This window comes from Pogona vitticeps, chromosome 6, assembly GCF_051106095.1.
Source record: "Pogona vitticeps strain Pit_001003342236 chromosome 6, PviZW2.1, whole genome shotgun sequence".
Lineage (NCBI taxonomy): Eukaryota > Metazoa > Chordata > Lepidosauria > Squamata > Agamidae > Pogona > Pogona vitticeps.
Window position 1 is genome coordinate 82322828 of NC_135788.1, and position 15068 is coordinate 82337895.

General features: G+C 42.8%; 1 protein-coding gene across 3 annotated transcripts in view; it reads left to right on the top strand.

Moving 5' to 3' along the window:
• The first annotated feature begins 1990 nt into the window (after nucleotides 1-1990).
• Nucleotides 1991-15068, top strand: part of LOC144583589 (uncharacterized) — a 35726-nt gene continuing 22648 nt past the window's right edge. The window contains exon 1 of one of the 3 annotated variants that reach the window (XR_013537473.1): nucleotides 1991-2128. The gene's annotated coding sequence lies outside the window, so the exon portion shown is untranslated. The other 2 variants (XR_013537476.1, XR_013537471.1) reach the window with 2 other exon arrangements.

Below are 15068 nucleotides of genomic sequence, written 5' to 3' on the forward strand. Positions count from 1 at the left end.
TGGTTGTTGTGGGTTTTTCGGGCTGTTTGGCCGTGTTCTGAGGGTTTTTCTTCCTAACGTTTTGGCAGTCTCTGTGGCCGGCATCTTCAGAGGACAGGAGTCAGAACTCTGTCTTTGCTCTGGTTTTTTAAAGATGTTTGGCAGTGGTCACCAACCTTTTTGCCTCCACGGACTGGTTTAGCATCTGTGCATGTGTGGGAGGGGCTGCGTGTTTGTGGGGAGGGGCCATATGTGAATGGGAGGGGCATGCATGCCTCTGCACTTGGGGGGGGCAAAAGATTTGTCTCCACGGCCTGGTCCTGGTAAGGCTATGGACCAGGGGTTGGGGACCCCTGATGTATGGAATTTATATTTGGAACATTTTTTTCAAGGGGAAAGGCTATATGCCAGCAAAAGAACCAATGTATGTTTGGAGCGGTACAGGGTGAAAAGGGATATAGTGTACTGTAAATAGATACTTCTGGTCACCTAGTCCCCAACTGATTGGTTCAAAATTGGGAAAGGAGTACGACAAGGCTGTATATTGTCCCCCAGCTTATTTAACTTATATGCAGAATACATCATGCGGAAGGCTGGACTGGAGGAATCCCAAGCCGGAATTAAGATTGCTGGAAGAAATATCAACAACCTCCGATATGCAGATGATACCACTCTGATGGCAGAAAGTGAGGAGGAATTAAAGAACCTTGTAATGAGGGTGAAAGAGGAGAGTGCAAAAAATGGTCTGAAACTCAACATCAAAAAAACTAAGATCATGGCCACTGGTCCCATCACCTCCTGGGAAATAGAAGGGGAAGATATGGAGGCAGTGACAAATTTTATTTTCCTGGGCTCCATGATCACTGCAGATGGAGACAGCAGCCACGAAATTAAAAGACGCCTGCTTCTTGGGAGGAAAGCGATGAGAAATCTTGACAGCATCTTAAAAAGCAGAGACATCACCTTGCCAACAAAAGTCCGAATAGTCAAAGCTATGGTTTTTCCTGTCGTGATGTATGGAAGTGAGAGCTGGACCATAAAGAAAGCAGACCGCCGAAGAATTGATGCCTTTGAATTGTGGTGCTGGAGGAGGCTCTTGAGAGTCCCCTGGACTGCAAGGAGAACAAACCTATCAATTCTGCAGGAGATCAACCCTGAGTGCTCACTGGAAGGACAGATCCTGAAGCTGAGGCTCCAGTACTTTGGCCATCTCATGAGAAGAGAAGACTCCTTGGAAAAAACCTTGATGTTAGGAAAGTGTGACGGCAAGAGGAGAAGGGGACGACCGAGGATGAGATGGCTGGACAGTGTCTGCGAAGCAACCAACATGAATTTGACACAACTCCGGGAGGCAGTGGAAGATAGAAGGGCCTGGCGTGCTCTGGTCCATGGGGTCACGAAGAGTCGGACACGACTAAACGACTAAACGAACGAGTCCCAATGGTGAAGGTGGCACAGGTGGGAAATGTCCAATGTGTATTGTTTGTAGTTATTATTCTATTTGCATTTTAGTTTTAATATCAAATAAAAAATTAAAAAATAAAGCCACTTTACTTCTCCTGCAGGATGACATGGCAGAATATTTTAGATAATGTGTTCTGTTGTATTCTGTAGGGAGAGGGGATTCCACTTTAACTCAAAGCACTTAGCATATTCCGTACGATTTCATTCCACGCCTTCAGTGCCTAACAAGACCACATCTTTATATTATCACATGTTAATCCAGAATAACAACTACAGTTGGAGTTCTAAGATTATAGTGAGTAACAATTGCTTGCCACATCACCCACAATCATACATTACTGAAGAAGGATGTAAGAAGGGAGATAAAAGTGTGCTCAAGGTATCTCCCTTGCATCAGCAAAATCGGATATTGTTTGCATTGATGCAAAACAAGTTCACAATTCCATTCTGAGGTGGCATCTTTACGTCACCTCTGTATGGCGTTTTAACTTGCATCAAGAGGTCTTAATACACCAGAGGGTTGCACAGGTGAAGAGAGCGAGAGCTCACCTGTGCGCGTGCGCAGCAAGGAATAACAACCTGGGGGGGGGAGGGGGCGGCGGTGAAGCATTTCATTGCAGGAGCGAACTGGAGATGGCCGAACAATACAAAGAAAAATAGTAAGGTGGCTTCCTCGCTGCCAAAGGTGCTTTGGATTTTTTTATGTAATTAATAAATTAATAAATAGGCAGCAAGCGATGATTTGCACCGGCAAGAAATCTTCCTTCTGCGAGAGGCCTCGGTGCCCCTTAGCAATGGTGGCAGAGAGCAGGTAGGAGGGAACAGAACGCACCAGGTAGCCGAGGGGGAGCAGCGGAAGGAAAACAACAGGCTTCTGGATCCGACCCCAAAGTTGCTTTTTTCACCGCCACCACCCCGCCCTCCTCCCGAGCTGGCGCCTCCTGCAAAGGGCGAGAGCAGCGCCTGGCCAAGTTTGCGCGGGCGCACCGTCCAGCAGGGGTCGCCCTGGAGCAGAGCGAGGCGGGAGGCCGCCACCCCTTACCCCCCCCCTCCCGCCGGCGGCGGTACTGAGCGAAGCTGCTGTTGGTGGCCGACGGCGACCCGGCGGCGGGGAGGGGGGGGCGGGCGAGAGGGAGGTGTTTCCCCGCAGCAGCAGCCGGGAGCGAGGAAGCCCAAGAGGCGCTGCTGCTTGGAAGTCCGGCGGGAGCTGGTCGCCTGGCCCGACCTCTTACAAAGTCACTCCGAGAGGCGGCACTTTCTGGATCGAGAGAGGAAACGTGCAGCAGCTCCTTGGTCGGGGGTCTCCAGAGGCTCCCCATTCAGACGATCTCGCCCGTAGGGATCGCTCCGCGCAGCAGCCGGGGAGGAGGGGGCGGGGGAAAGCTATGGCTCATCCGGACGCTCCGGCTCTCTCTGCCCTTCTCCTCGTGGTCATCGCCGCAGGTAAGGGAGCGGGAAGTATGCGTGACTTAATTCTAGAAAGATCAGGCTGGCAGCTGTTTAAGTGAGCCATCTTTTGGAAATGGGAAGGACTATAGCGATAACCAGCCTTGATGCCAGCTTCCAAGTAGGCAGAGATTTAGAAGTTATATAGCTTGTTATATAAAAACCGGACAGAGACGTTACTGCCCCGGACAGCAACCTGGGGAGACAGGCAGGGGGGCATGAATGCCCTGGCTCCGGAGCTGAACGTGAGTCAGCAGTGTGATGCCGCCGCCGCCGCGGAAAAGCTTCGGGCGAACTTGACGCCCCGTTCCGAAAACCGGAGTTCCGAGTCACGGGAAGCCACGGTTCCTCCTCCATGCGCGCCCCTCGGGGCTCCTGGAGCATCATGTCCCGTTCTGGGTACCGCGTTTTGAGGAGGATCTCGCCGTTTCGGAGGAGGGCAGAGTGGACGGGCAGCTGAAAAGAGGCCCTCCCTGTGAGGAAAGCGTGAAAGTTTTGGGTACACGGAGCTTGGGGGAAGGAAACTTTGCGGGGGGGGAGGGCAGGTGTCGTGTGCCCTCAAGTCGGATTTTGAGTTAAGGCGACCATACTAGAGTTTCCAAAGTATGTGAGATATTTACGGGGGGGGGGCAGACCATAGCACTCCTCTGGTGGTGCCTCAAGCATTGCTGTAAAAGCACAGGACGATTTGTGTAGGATCAGACCCATTGCGTGCAAACGTGTTCATACGACGGCCAAGCGTGAGTGCAACAGCACCCCTCCTCACGTTTCCTGGATCCTGGCTTGCAGAGGCAGCCTCCCTGACGGGAACAAGTAGCCATTGATTCCCCTTGTCCTTCACGTTCATCAGAAAGGGGGTTGTTTTTGTTGCTTCACAGGGCAGGAACAACTGTAATGAATTTAAGTTACAAGTGGGGGTATTTGGGCTAAATATTAGGAGAGTCATCATGATAGAAATTTAACAGTGAAGTAGGCCCCTTCACTCCCGGGCCAGAGGTCTACAGGCAGAGGCTAGAAAACCCACTGGTTTCAAATATTTTTTAGTTCTGGATTTTCAGCATCAAAAAGGGTGTTGAACTAGATGACCCCCTTCCAGATCTGTGGATCTGTTAAATAAATAAATAAAGTTTGATGTTAACTTCTTATTATTTTTATAATTTATATATAATTTGTTATTTCTGTACACTACCCAGAGTGACCATTGGTCAGATTGGCCGTTTTGAAATTGAATACATGAATGAATAAATAAGATATTCTTAAAATTACTATTAGCATGCTTTTTTTAAAAAACCATTTAATTGTTGATTCTCTACAAGTACGCATGCTCACTTCTCATTTTCCCCATAGAGTATGAATACAGGTGGAGATACTGCTCTAGAAATAGCCTGTAATCTCAAACACACACATATTTGGAAGTAAGATCTATGGAAATCAATTGTTTTTATTTCCAATTAGTAGTTAGATATGCTGCAGAAAAAAAATCCCAGTGACATAATTTAGAAACATGAGTTTAGATGTGATTCAATGGTTGAAATGTTAGTGTAGTACATGGTCTATTGTAGGCCCATTGAACCAATAGGACTTACAAATGAATCATCAGCCCACCAATTCAGTGGGCCTACTCTAGTTGCAATTTACTGTACTATGCTATTTACTATGCACGAAGAGTCGGACACGACTAAACAACAACACATGCTAACCAACAAGATTTCAGCCAATAACTTAAAGAAGGAAGATTTCCAAGCCAGCATCTGGAAAAGTTCCAGCAGTGGGAGAAATTATTTCTTTGGGTTCTAACTGGGATGTTCTGGACATTATGGGCCAAAAATGTATTTTTTCTTTCTTTCTTTGGAACATTCCATCAGAGGAATGGATCTGATCCTATAGCTGAGGTTTGATCATTATCATTGCAGACAGTACAGCCAAGATTTGCTGAAGCAGGTGTAAGAAGAAGCCAGACAGTTGGGGAAACTGAAACTAAGTGTTGCAAACCAGGCTTACATGTTGATAAAGGCAGGGAGTTAGAGCAGAAATAGAAACTGTGGGACCTGTACAGTGTAGTCAGTTTTCCTCAGCTGATGCAATAATGACATGATGAGGTATTTGGGCTCTCAAAATACCCATAGATAATTGGGCTGCCTTCTTGTCATGTGTTAGCATTTAATGATAGATGGGAAGACATTTTACTAGTCTTTGCTGGTACAGTTTAACAGAAGGAGTTCTGCACCTATGAAAACTGACTCTGAAAACAGGAAGTCTACTGTATCTCTTTCCCCATTTCTGTTTCATAGGTTTGCCTAAGCTTTTGTGGGTTTGCACTAGTTTAAGTGTAATTGCATGAATTGCCGTGGTGAGTTGCCACTAATTGTGGGCAGCTTGTGGACCTAAACAGTTGTGTCTTAGCTCAAAATCTGGGAGGGAGTGCCATTCTTCCCCCGTCATGAGCCATTACTGCCACTAATTAATGAGTTGCTGTTCACTTTTCTGGTTGTATGTCAGTTGTATGAATTGGAGTGTGAGCAGGAATGCAAGAGGCAGCTCATTAACGAGCAGCAATTCACTGCTGTAATTTATCAAATTATACTTACATTAATGGGAATTCACAACATGCCGGTCAGTGCTTTTTGTTGCTGCAGATTAATATTTTAAGTAAAAATATCCCATTTTTTGTCATCAGTCCAGGCGAGTTTTCAGAAGTTAAAATAGAACATTAAAAAGTTTTAAAATATGTATCAACATTGTAATTGACAAAGTATAAAACACATTAAAAACTTGCCACTGTAAATCTACAATTCATTTTGAGTATGGCAACATGAAAAATATATTCAGGAACCACTTCAGCTACTGGTGTACTGTCATTAGAGGAACACAGTGAGCTATGTGGAAGACACATATCTCCAGATATACATCAGATAGCTGTTGGGAGCTGTAGCTGCCTTGGCTCTGAGATATGGAATACACCTGCTGCTTGCAAAATTATTCTACCTACATAGAAGCAAGCCAGAGACAGAAGAGCTATGGACTATGTTGTATATCGCATGTGTAATCAGGTAGTAGTTGTGCATCTGCAAATAGATCAGTTGGTATTCCTAACTGGACCCAGTGAGTATAGGATTTACATAAGTGTTGATTTATCATTCAGCAAATGATTCATTGAATAAAATCCAATATTGAGTTGCAACTAGAGAAGACCTATTGAATCAGTTCAACATATGGAGTGATTGACCCACAAAATCCCAACTGATTCAATGACCCTTCTCTAATTATAATTTACTGTGGGATTTCAACCATTGTATATAGTTTGCCTTGGAGTGATGACTGGATTTAGGCCCTTGTTGACACTCTGTTGACACAGAAGTGTTATATGTAATCCTGTCTCCATCCTAGCTACTGGAGGTGTTCTGTAGCACCTGCGCTGGATGCTGAGCTGGTACCAGCTTTTTACCTCGAAGTACGCTTTTCTGCTAAATTGAGAAAGATACATTAAAGAAAAGAATGAAAGCTAAGTTAGAAAAAGTTAGTTTTTGCTCTCAGTTCCATATTATTTAGCCTTTTTGACATTTTCTGATATACACCACCATACCCGTGAATGCTTAAGTTGCAGCGTTAACAAAATGGCGGAGGGAGAAGCAGGATGTCCAAGGGACCCTGGCTGGCAGAGGCAGGGACATGCTTGCGTGAAGCCCTTAAGGAGTCTTTAGGTCATAGGGGAAGCTGGAGGCGAGAATACATACAAATTATTCACTTTTTACTGCAGGTGCTGTGGAGTTAGTTTATAAAGTCAGCGGCCACTCCCAAAGATAGTTGTTTTCTGTGTCTTAAAATAGCAGCATCCCATAACATGCTTGAGGTTCTTATTGCAGTGCAAAGTACACATCAGTGCCTTTCCCCCCATTTTAGAAGCATCTCCCAGTAAATAATTGAAAGGCACCAGTATTACAGCAGAAAGTCAAAATGTTCATTTCAGTACTGGAGAAATTGCTGAGTTTGATGTACCACAAATGAAAGCCAAGGGCATATGTAGATTTTTGTCTTCTCCTTTGTGAGACATGTTCGTATGCTTCACACAGTGTAGTGCCAGACTTGTTTCACTTAGGCTTATTATTCAAGGTGCAATTTACTCTAAAGCAGCTCTAAGGGACCTCTTGTTTCTACTGCAGCAAGAACTGGGAATCTTTTTTAAAGCCCTTCCCTCTCCTAAACACATTCCCACCACCCCTTATATTTTAGTTTTCTGTGGTGAACCCACTCTTGGGAAAAGCTTCTATAATGTGTTCAGCTGGTATGATCCAATAGTTGTATTTTTCTCAGTGGCGGTTTAGTAGCAACTTTCAAGGAGGTGGTCAGATTAGGGAAAAAGTCATGGGTGAAAAGGTTAAACATCTCTCCCCTTCCCTTCTTGGCAGTGCTACTCCAGTTAAAATCAGATCCCCTCATGGCTTTTTCTTTTTTTTAAAGGCAGGAAATCTAGACTTGAAACTCCTATGTTACATCTGCTTCTCCCCTGAGGGAAGTTAAAGCTAACAGAGAAAAGAGGGGAAATTGGCAGAGAAAAGAGCTTCGGATAAAGCAGAGGAATCCTGAGGATCAGTGATCTGGAATAACTAGTCAGAACTTTGACTGCAGGGCTCTGGGCTTTTTCCATTTTGTGGGGTTTTATGCAATTGTGGCCGCATTCTGTCCTCAAGGCAGACATCTAATCTGATTTTACATCTCCCAGGGAATAGTTAATGGGCTGTGCAGTGGCAGTGTCATCCCAAATTTCATAGATCTTGTTGTATGGTTTTGTTGTTGCTTGGGAACAGAAAGGGTTTCTTGCGTGTTGCCATAATTTGGGATAATTTGTCTTTTCCTTTGTTGTGGCACTATTTACTGTTTTGGTATAAAGCAGCCTTGATACACAGGACTTTCAGAAAGAACGAAGACAAGCCCAGTTTGATGAAAGGTATCCAGCAGCTTCTGCTGTCAAAAAATATTATACAAGGTTTCTTGAACCTTATCCTTTGCAGCACGTACCCAGTGTTGTGTGTGGCTACATGATTTCCTGAATGGCAGTTGGTCAGAACTTCTTAGATAATCTGCTGTTGTCATTTTGTTCTTCCCTTGTTTGCAGGCTATAGGTCCAAGGGTACTCCTAGTACAGTGGTACCCCGCATAGCGAGGTTAATCCGTTCCGGATTAACCTTCACTATGGGGAAACATCGCTAAACGGAACGGGGAAACCTATTGGAACGCATTAAACATCGTTTAATGTGTTCCAAATGGGCACAAAACTCACAGTTCAGCGATGTTCCTCCATAGCGGCAGCCATTTTCGCGCCCTCGGTAAGCGAGGGCAGGGCGCGAAAACGCTGTGCGCGGCCATTTTGGGTCTTCCGGTGGCCATTTTGGAACCGCCGAACAGCTGATCCCCCGACGTCGCAATGCGAAGATCGGTAAGCGAAACGCTTACCGATCTTCGCAATGCGAGTTTTGCCCATTGCGACCGTCGGTATGCCTTTGCATTAGCGATCCCAAAAAACGGATCGCTATGCGAATTCATCGTTATACGGTGCGCTCGTTAAGCGAGGCACCACTGTATTTGATTGCCTTTTGGCCCAACAGTTCCTTCCCCCCTCTATCATGAAGTAAATAGGCACAGAAATGTGTAAATACATAACTATATTTACCAAATGAGAATTATGTTACAGTAATTTATTTGACAAAACGGGCCATAGTCCATAGAACTATTTCACTTTTGGTTTTCTACTATGACCTGAATATTTTCTGAAGATACATCTTTTTGTCATAGACAATAGGAGGAAACAGTGTCTTATAGGAGTGCGTGATTTGAGGACAGAGAATAATACCAGGACACGAGATTTGAGTTCAAATCTCCACACCACCGTGGAAACACACTGAAAATTTTGTTAGCATCACTGTAAGTGGGAAGCAACTTGTCAGCACATAATAACAAGTATTCTAGAAAATAATTTTATTTATGTCTGCTCAGGAGGTCTACTTCCAGATTAAAGTGTAAAATGTTGTACTCTTAACTTTGTTTCTTCTGGGTTTCAAATAAGACTAAATATGGTATGTTGGATAATGTCCTATTTTAGACTTCCAGTTCAGATGTTTATGAGATAGAATAGAAAATGAAGAACATCAGACATTGGGGAGAAGACAAAAGGTCTTTCTGGTCTTGTATTGTTGTCCCACGGTGGCCAACCAGTTGCTCGTGGGATGCACACAAGTAGGATAAGCGTAAAGCAGTACCTTTTAGCTCATGATTTTCAACAGGCATATTGCCTGTGACACCAGAAGTAAAATATAGCCATCATGGCTAGTAGCCATTGACAGATTCATTTTCTGTGGTTTACTCATCCTCCTGGTAAAGGCTTTCCAGTTGACAGCCTTCACCGTGTCATGTGGCTGTATGAAGAAGCACTTCATATGCCTCCCTGGAATCAGGAGATAATTCGGTCCCTAGATAATTGTGGTTGAACTATTCTGCAACTTTCTAGAATATACTTTTTTAGATGTGTTGCTCAGAACTATACTTAAATTTATAGAAAGGCAGTTTCATTTTCAGTTCCATTTCTAATTATGCACAGCATGGCATTGGGCAGTGCACAGTACTTCTGACCTGTTATTTGCATTAAGCTGTGCACTGCAACGCCAGGATCCTTTTCTCAGCCAGCCAATGCCACCCTCAATTCCATCAGTGTATGTGCAAAAATAGCATTTCCCCCCTTCAGGGTGTATCAGATTTTTTTGCTCAGGCCAACATCCATCACTTCGCTTGTATTGAACCTTCTTTCTCATTACTGTCCATGGTTTTCCCCAGTTTAGAGGGAGATGCAGGAGTTCTTTCTGTCCCCCACTCCTAGACTCTAAATTTAGCCACTTTACTGTTCAACCACAACTTTTGCCTTTGTGCTAATCATTTACTCCCCTTCCATGCAACAAGACCGCATACTGGGGCTTGGAAATGACTAGTTAATTTAACTGCTGACTCATTTCCCCTCCCCCCCAGACTTAACAAGTAAATTTGCTGATTTATGGCACTTAGTATTCCTGTGGGTTGAATCAATAAGAACTTCTGTTCCATTATTCATTGAAAAGGGAGGAACGCAAGAAGGGGCTCGTTAAAGAACACTTGAATTGTTGGAAACTAGTGGTGGAATAGATTGAATCCTAGATGCAAAAGATGTTCGCAAGCACTGATCTTTGTAGAGCATGTTCCTTGATTCTACGTGATGGGAGGTAGGACAGTGTAGATAACTTGGTTGTAAAGAAGAATGTTCAGCATATGCTCAGAGACACTCTAAATATTTTTGATTAAGAATTCTCCATCCTTAATTCACAAACTGATCTTTGGAGCTGTGTTATTTCTGCACTTCGTTATTGCAGTGGATCATTACCCCCAGCTAGAACGAATCATAATTCTTTATTCACCTTTTCCAAGCAAGAAGTGTTTGACTGGTGGATGAACATTGATGGGGGTGGAAGGAAGAGAGACTCAGATCAGTGGCCAAAACTTAAGTGAGTTTTTAGATCTGACGCTGTAGAAAAATCCTGCTGTTTCCAGACATGGCATATTACAAATCCCATTATCCCCAGATTTGTAGCTTGATGCATCTGAAGAGGACCTGGCAACTTTAAAACTATGAAAAGCCCACATTGAAGTAACTGTTAACAAAATATGCCACTAAGGAGCAGTAGCAACAACGAAGCATGTCATTCTGTATAACTCCCATGGTTTCTTTTTTTCTCTTTTTTTTAAACCTAACAGTTTAGTCAATCCATTAATTAATTATAAGGCAACACACTGAATTCCACCCATCCCAACAGTAACAACAACAGGCTGATTCCCACATTTCTATCAGTGTTGACTAATTTTTAAAATTAAGATTCTGCACTTTTTTGGGGGGAAGATTCAAAGTGTACAATATATGTTAATTTATACACTACTTTTAAAATACTTGCTAGTTACCCTTGTAACTTGGTTCTCTATGGAAAGAGATTTTTGGCATTACAAAATACCTGTTTGTTTGTCTTATAATTGATGTAAATTTTATATGGCCAAGGTTAATTAAGAATGCAGTAGGTATCTTTAAGGACATCTAAGCAGCCGGTGACTGCTTATGCTAGACGTATGGATGCAAACCTACTCCTTTGCATCAAATTAACCTCCCAAGACAAGGTGCCATGGCTGGAAACACCCTCTCCCTGCCAGCCACCTCTTCTGACATTGGGAAGTTCGGAGGAGAGCCTCAGCACAAGAACAGTGTGCAAAAATTATTATCTGACACCGTCAGACACTAGTAAGTGGACGTTTGCACATACCAGAGACTAACATATACCAGGTTAGATCACATGATTGTTCAAGTGCAGCATTACTTACTACCTTTACAAAGCAACATTGGGGGTGAAGACATGTGAGTTTGTGACTTCGCAGGTGGCAGATAGTCAACCCCGTGTGCAGTTTTCTGAGCACTATCTGAGACAGACATATGCTCACAGACAGAGAGTATGGTGTCACACTGTCCTGCTCAACTCAAACCTTCTGTGTCTCTACACACCATTACTTGATTAAGGGCTGTCCCATTAGATCAAACGGTAAAATTTACCTATGTTTTGGGAAGGCAGAAATATAAAGAACATGCTCTGAAAGGAGAAATCAGCTACTATATGACACTTTCAGTGTTTCTGGCCCTGATGGTTGTAAAGCTGTGATTCAAAGTTTATGGGTAATGCTTGTTGAAACAAGCCAAGGGAGGGCTGGGTAAGATTTATGACCCATAATGGCCAGGGTTCCTACCCCCATGGTAGAAACTGTTAGGTTACTCTGGAAAGCACTATGCATAGGAACGGTGCCATGTAAATAAAACAAGTAACAAGAGTCATCACGTAACTCCAACAGTTAACAGTCTCCAAATGATTTGTATTTGGCCAGTGAAGAGAAGTGAACGGTTGACCGGTCAATTAATTAAAGTATTAATATATTAGAACAGTACCAAAGAACAGAGGATTAATGCTAATTGTAAAAAAGAAAAAGCCTGACTATCCAGAGAACCATTTGAAATCACAACGAGGAGCGTCCTTTTCAGTAGCAAATGCAGTGGACGCAGCCTGAATTGGTGGGCACTTGCGCGGCGTGGAGAGCTGCCTCCTTGGTTTCTCTAGAAATATCTCTCCGTAGGGATGTAATGTGTATTTTTTAAAAAATCCCCATTTTCAGTGGTTTTCCAGGCCTGGACATACAAAGACCCTCCGACAATATTTCCCCCTGCAGCAGGAAGACTTCCCAGCTTTCCCAGTCTCATTCTCCTTTTTCCTTTTTTTTTTAAAATATTTGTTTTCCACCTGTTATTCTGCCCAATGGAAAGATGCCATTTTGTGCTGGAATTGTAATAATTTTGCACAGGGGAGCATTTTGTCCAGAGAAAAAGATCATGAATTTTTTTCTTAAGTCCTGTAAGTTTTCTCACACGATTTCATGAGAGAAAAATCTCACCCAGAGAAATTTTGCTGTGACGAGAGATCACCCCTCCCCTGATTGTGGGATCCCTATCTCTGTCAATGAACATGTCCAAAATAAGAATCTTAAGGGCGAAATGCCTTTGTCACCAGTGTTGAAATTGGTTTTTAAATTACTGTACTGCTTTTCTTCCTCCTATTTGTTTGCTGTTGCTTGGCTATATGTTGATTTTACTGTTGTTTTTGGCATGACATTTGCACACTGTCCCAGAAATGTTCCCAGAAACGTTCTTATTTATTAAATAAATGTACTCCTGTAGGTCAAAACAAAGCCTATTGTTTGAGACAAATTAATGGTGGAACCAACACCCACCTTCTACCCCTAATTGCAAGTAGCCCAATGACTTCTGTGCATCAAAGACACCACCCCCGTTCTATATATGTACTTATTTCCCCCCAGCCATCATAATGACAGGGATTTTCTAGTTTTACATAGGGACAGCTGTTGCCTACATTGACTGAACATATGTTCAAATGCCCTGCATATAAATGAGATACCTGCAATGGGCATTAGAAATAAATATACAACACTAAATAATACAGTACCTCTCCCCTTCTGCTGTTCTACACAATGACGCTGCTCACATCTCTTTTGCCTATAACTGTGATTCAGTTATATGACTAGATTTTCATAACTTTTACATTCACGAGAAGTTTGTTAAGCTCAAGCCCAGAGTCTAAAAAAACAAAGATTTCATTTTCGAAGAAGGGGACCCCTTTTTAGATTGGTCTGATGTTGTAAACAATTTCCTTAATGAGACCCGAGTTCATGCAGAGATAAAAAGCTACAAAACAAGCCAGTAGCCCCATTATGTGTTTAAAAATGTGACTAGTGCTTTGTTGTTCCTTTAATGCACAGACATGTGACAGTATAAGCCAGGATCAAACATCTGAAGGCTGGGGATTGAGGCTACTGCTGTGTTTAATGATAATAATTTAATAAGGAGCTCAACATTTAATTAGTATAATTCAATTTTTTTATTTTACCTTCTTCCCACCTTCCTTACGGAGGCATCGCTTCTTAAATTATTCAGACCAGTAAAGGGACAATGCTGTCTTGTTTCCCTTGTTTGAAATTCATTTACACTGGAGGATGTTTTTTGGTCTACAGCAGTTACAGTGGTTTGGTCTCTCTTTAAATGGCATGGCTCCATCCGAAAAAGTCCTGGGATTTACACTTTGCTGAGGGGTTAGACGTGAGCTCTCTCTAGCAGAGAATGCCGAGGCCAGAAGCAGACTTGAGAGAGAACTGGAGCCGAAAGCATGTTCGTATTGCAGAGGCATGATACAGACAGACTTTTCGGGTTTGGAAAAATCGGATTTCAAAGGAATCCCGTGCTCAAGTCCTGAAACAAGTGAATTTGCATAGTCTGAAAGTGAAAAAAGTACCTGATGTGAATGAAGCTCAGATGGTTTCATTTGTCAAGGCTTGGGCTCCTCAGTCAGGGTGTGTTGACTTTTGGTTACATGTGTGAGAGTGAGTGAGTGTGGGGTGTATGTGTTTGCTCGTTGTTTTTATGTACAGTTTATGTGCTTACAGGGGGCATATGAATTATTGATCTCCAAAAAGCTCTGCCATTAGCAGTCCTACTCCAGTCTAGCAAATTCACTCCTTGATTGTTTAGCATTCTTTACCATGTTTCTCAATCCAAAGCATGTGGAGATAAAATGTTTTCCTTTATTGATCCAAATTACCGCATGTTAGGTCTTCCTCTTTTCGTACTGTCTTCAGTTTTTCCTAGCATGTTTGTCTTTTCCAATGAGTCTTCTTTTAGTATGTCCAAAGAGCAACAGTTTGGTATTTTTAGCTTCTAGTGAGAGTTCAGGTTTGATTTGATCTAGTAAGGCTTATTTCTCTTTCTGGCAGTCCATTTTATTCGGAAACCTCTCCTCCAAACCCGCATTGGAAATGAACAGACTTTTCTCTATCGGTTTTATTATACAGTTGTCAAGTCTGTATCTGATAATTGGGAGTATCATAGTACAGTGGTGCCTCGCACAACGAGTGCCTCACACAACGATGAATTCACACAACGATGCCTTTTTCTGCTAAATTTGCTGCCTCACACAGCAATGTTTCCTATGGGGGATTTTCACACAACGATCTCCCTTTTCGCTCCTGTAAAAGTGTCTTACAATGTTTGGACGCTGTTTTAAATAATTGCAATAGTTAGTCCTCCTCCTGAAACCTATGCAAATTGATTTTGGTGTTGTTCTGACACTTCGTTAATTTATGATGATTTTTTGTTTTTTCCATTGGAAACCATTAGACAGACCATCCAATGGTTTCCAATGGAGAAAATTAAAAAAACCATCATAAATTAACGAAGTGTCAGAACAACACCAAAATCAGTTTGCATAGGTTTCAGGAGGTGGACTAACCATTGCAATCATTTAAAACAGCTTCCAAACATTGTAAGACACTTTTACAGGAGCGAAAAAGGACTTCACAAAGGCATTGAAATGTATTGAGTCGGCTTCAATACATTCCAATATAGGAAACATTGTTTCACTCAACGATGTTTCCTATGGGGATTTTCACTGAACGATGGCAATCCGTTCCAATTGGAACGGATTAACCGGTTTTCAATGCATTCCTATGAGAAATGGTGTTTCACAGAACGATGTTTCACACAACGTTGATTTTTTTGGAACCAA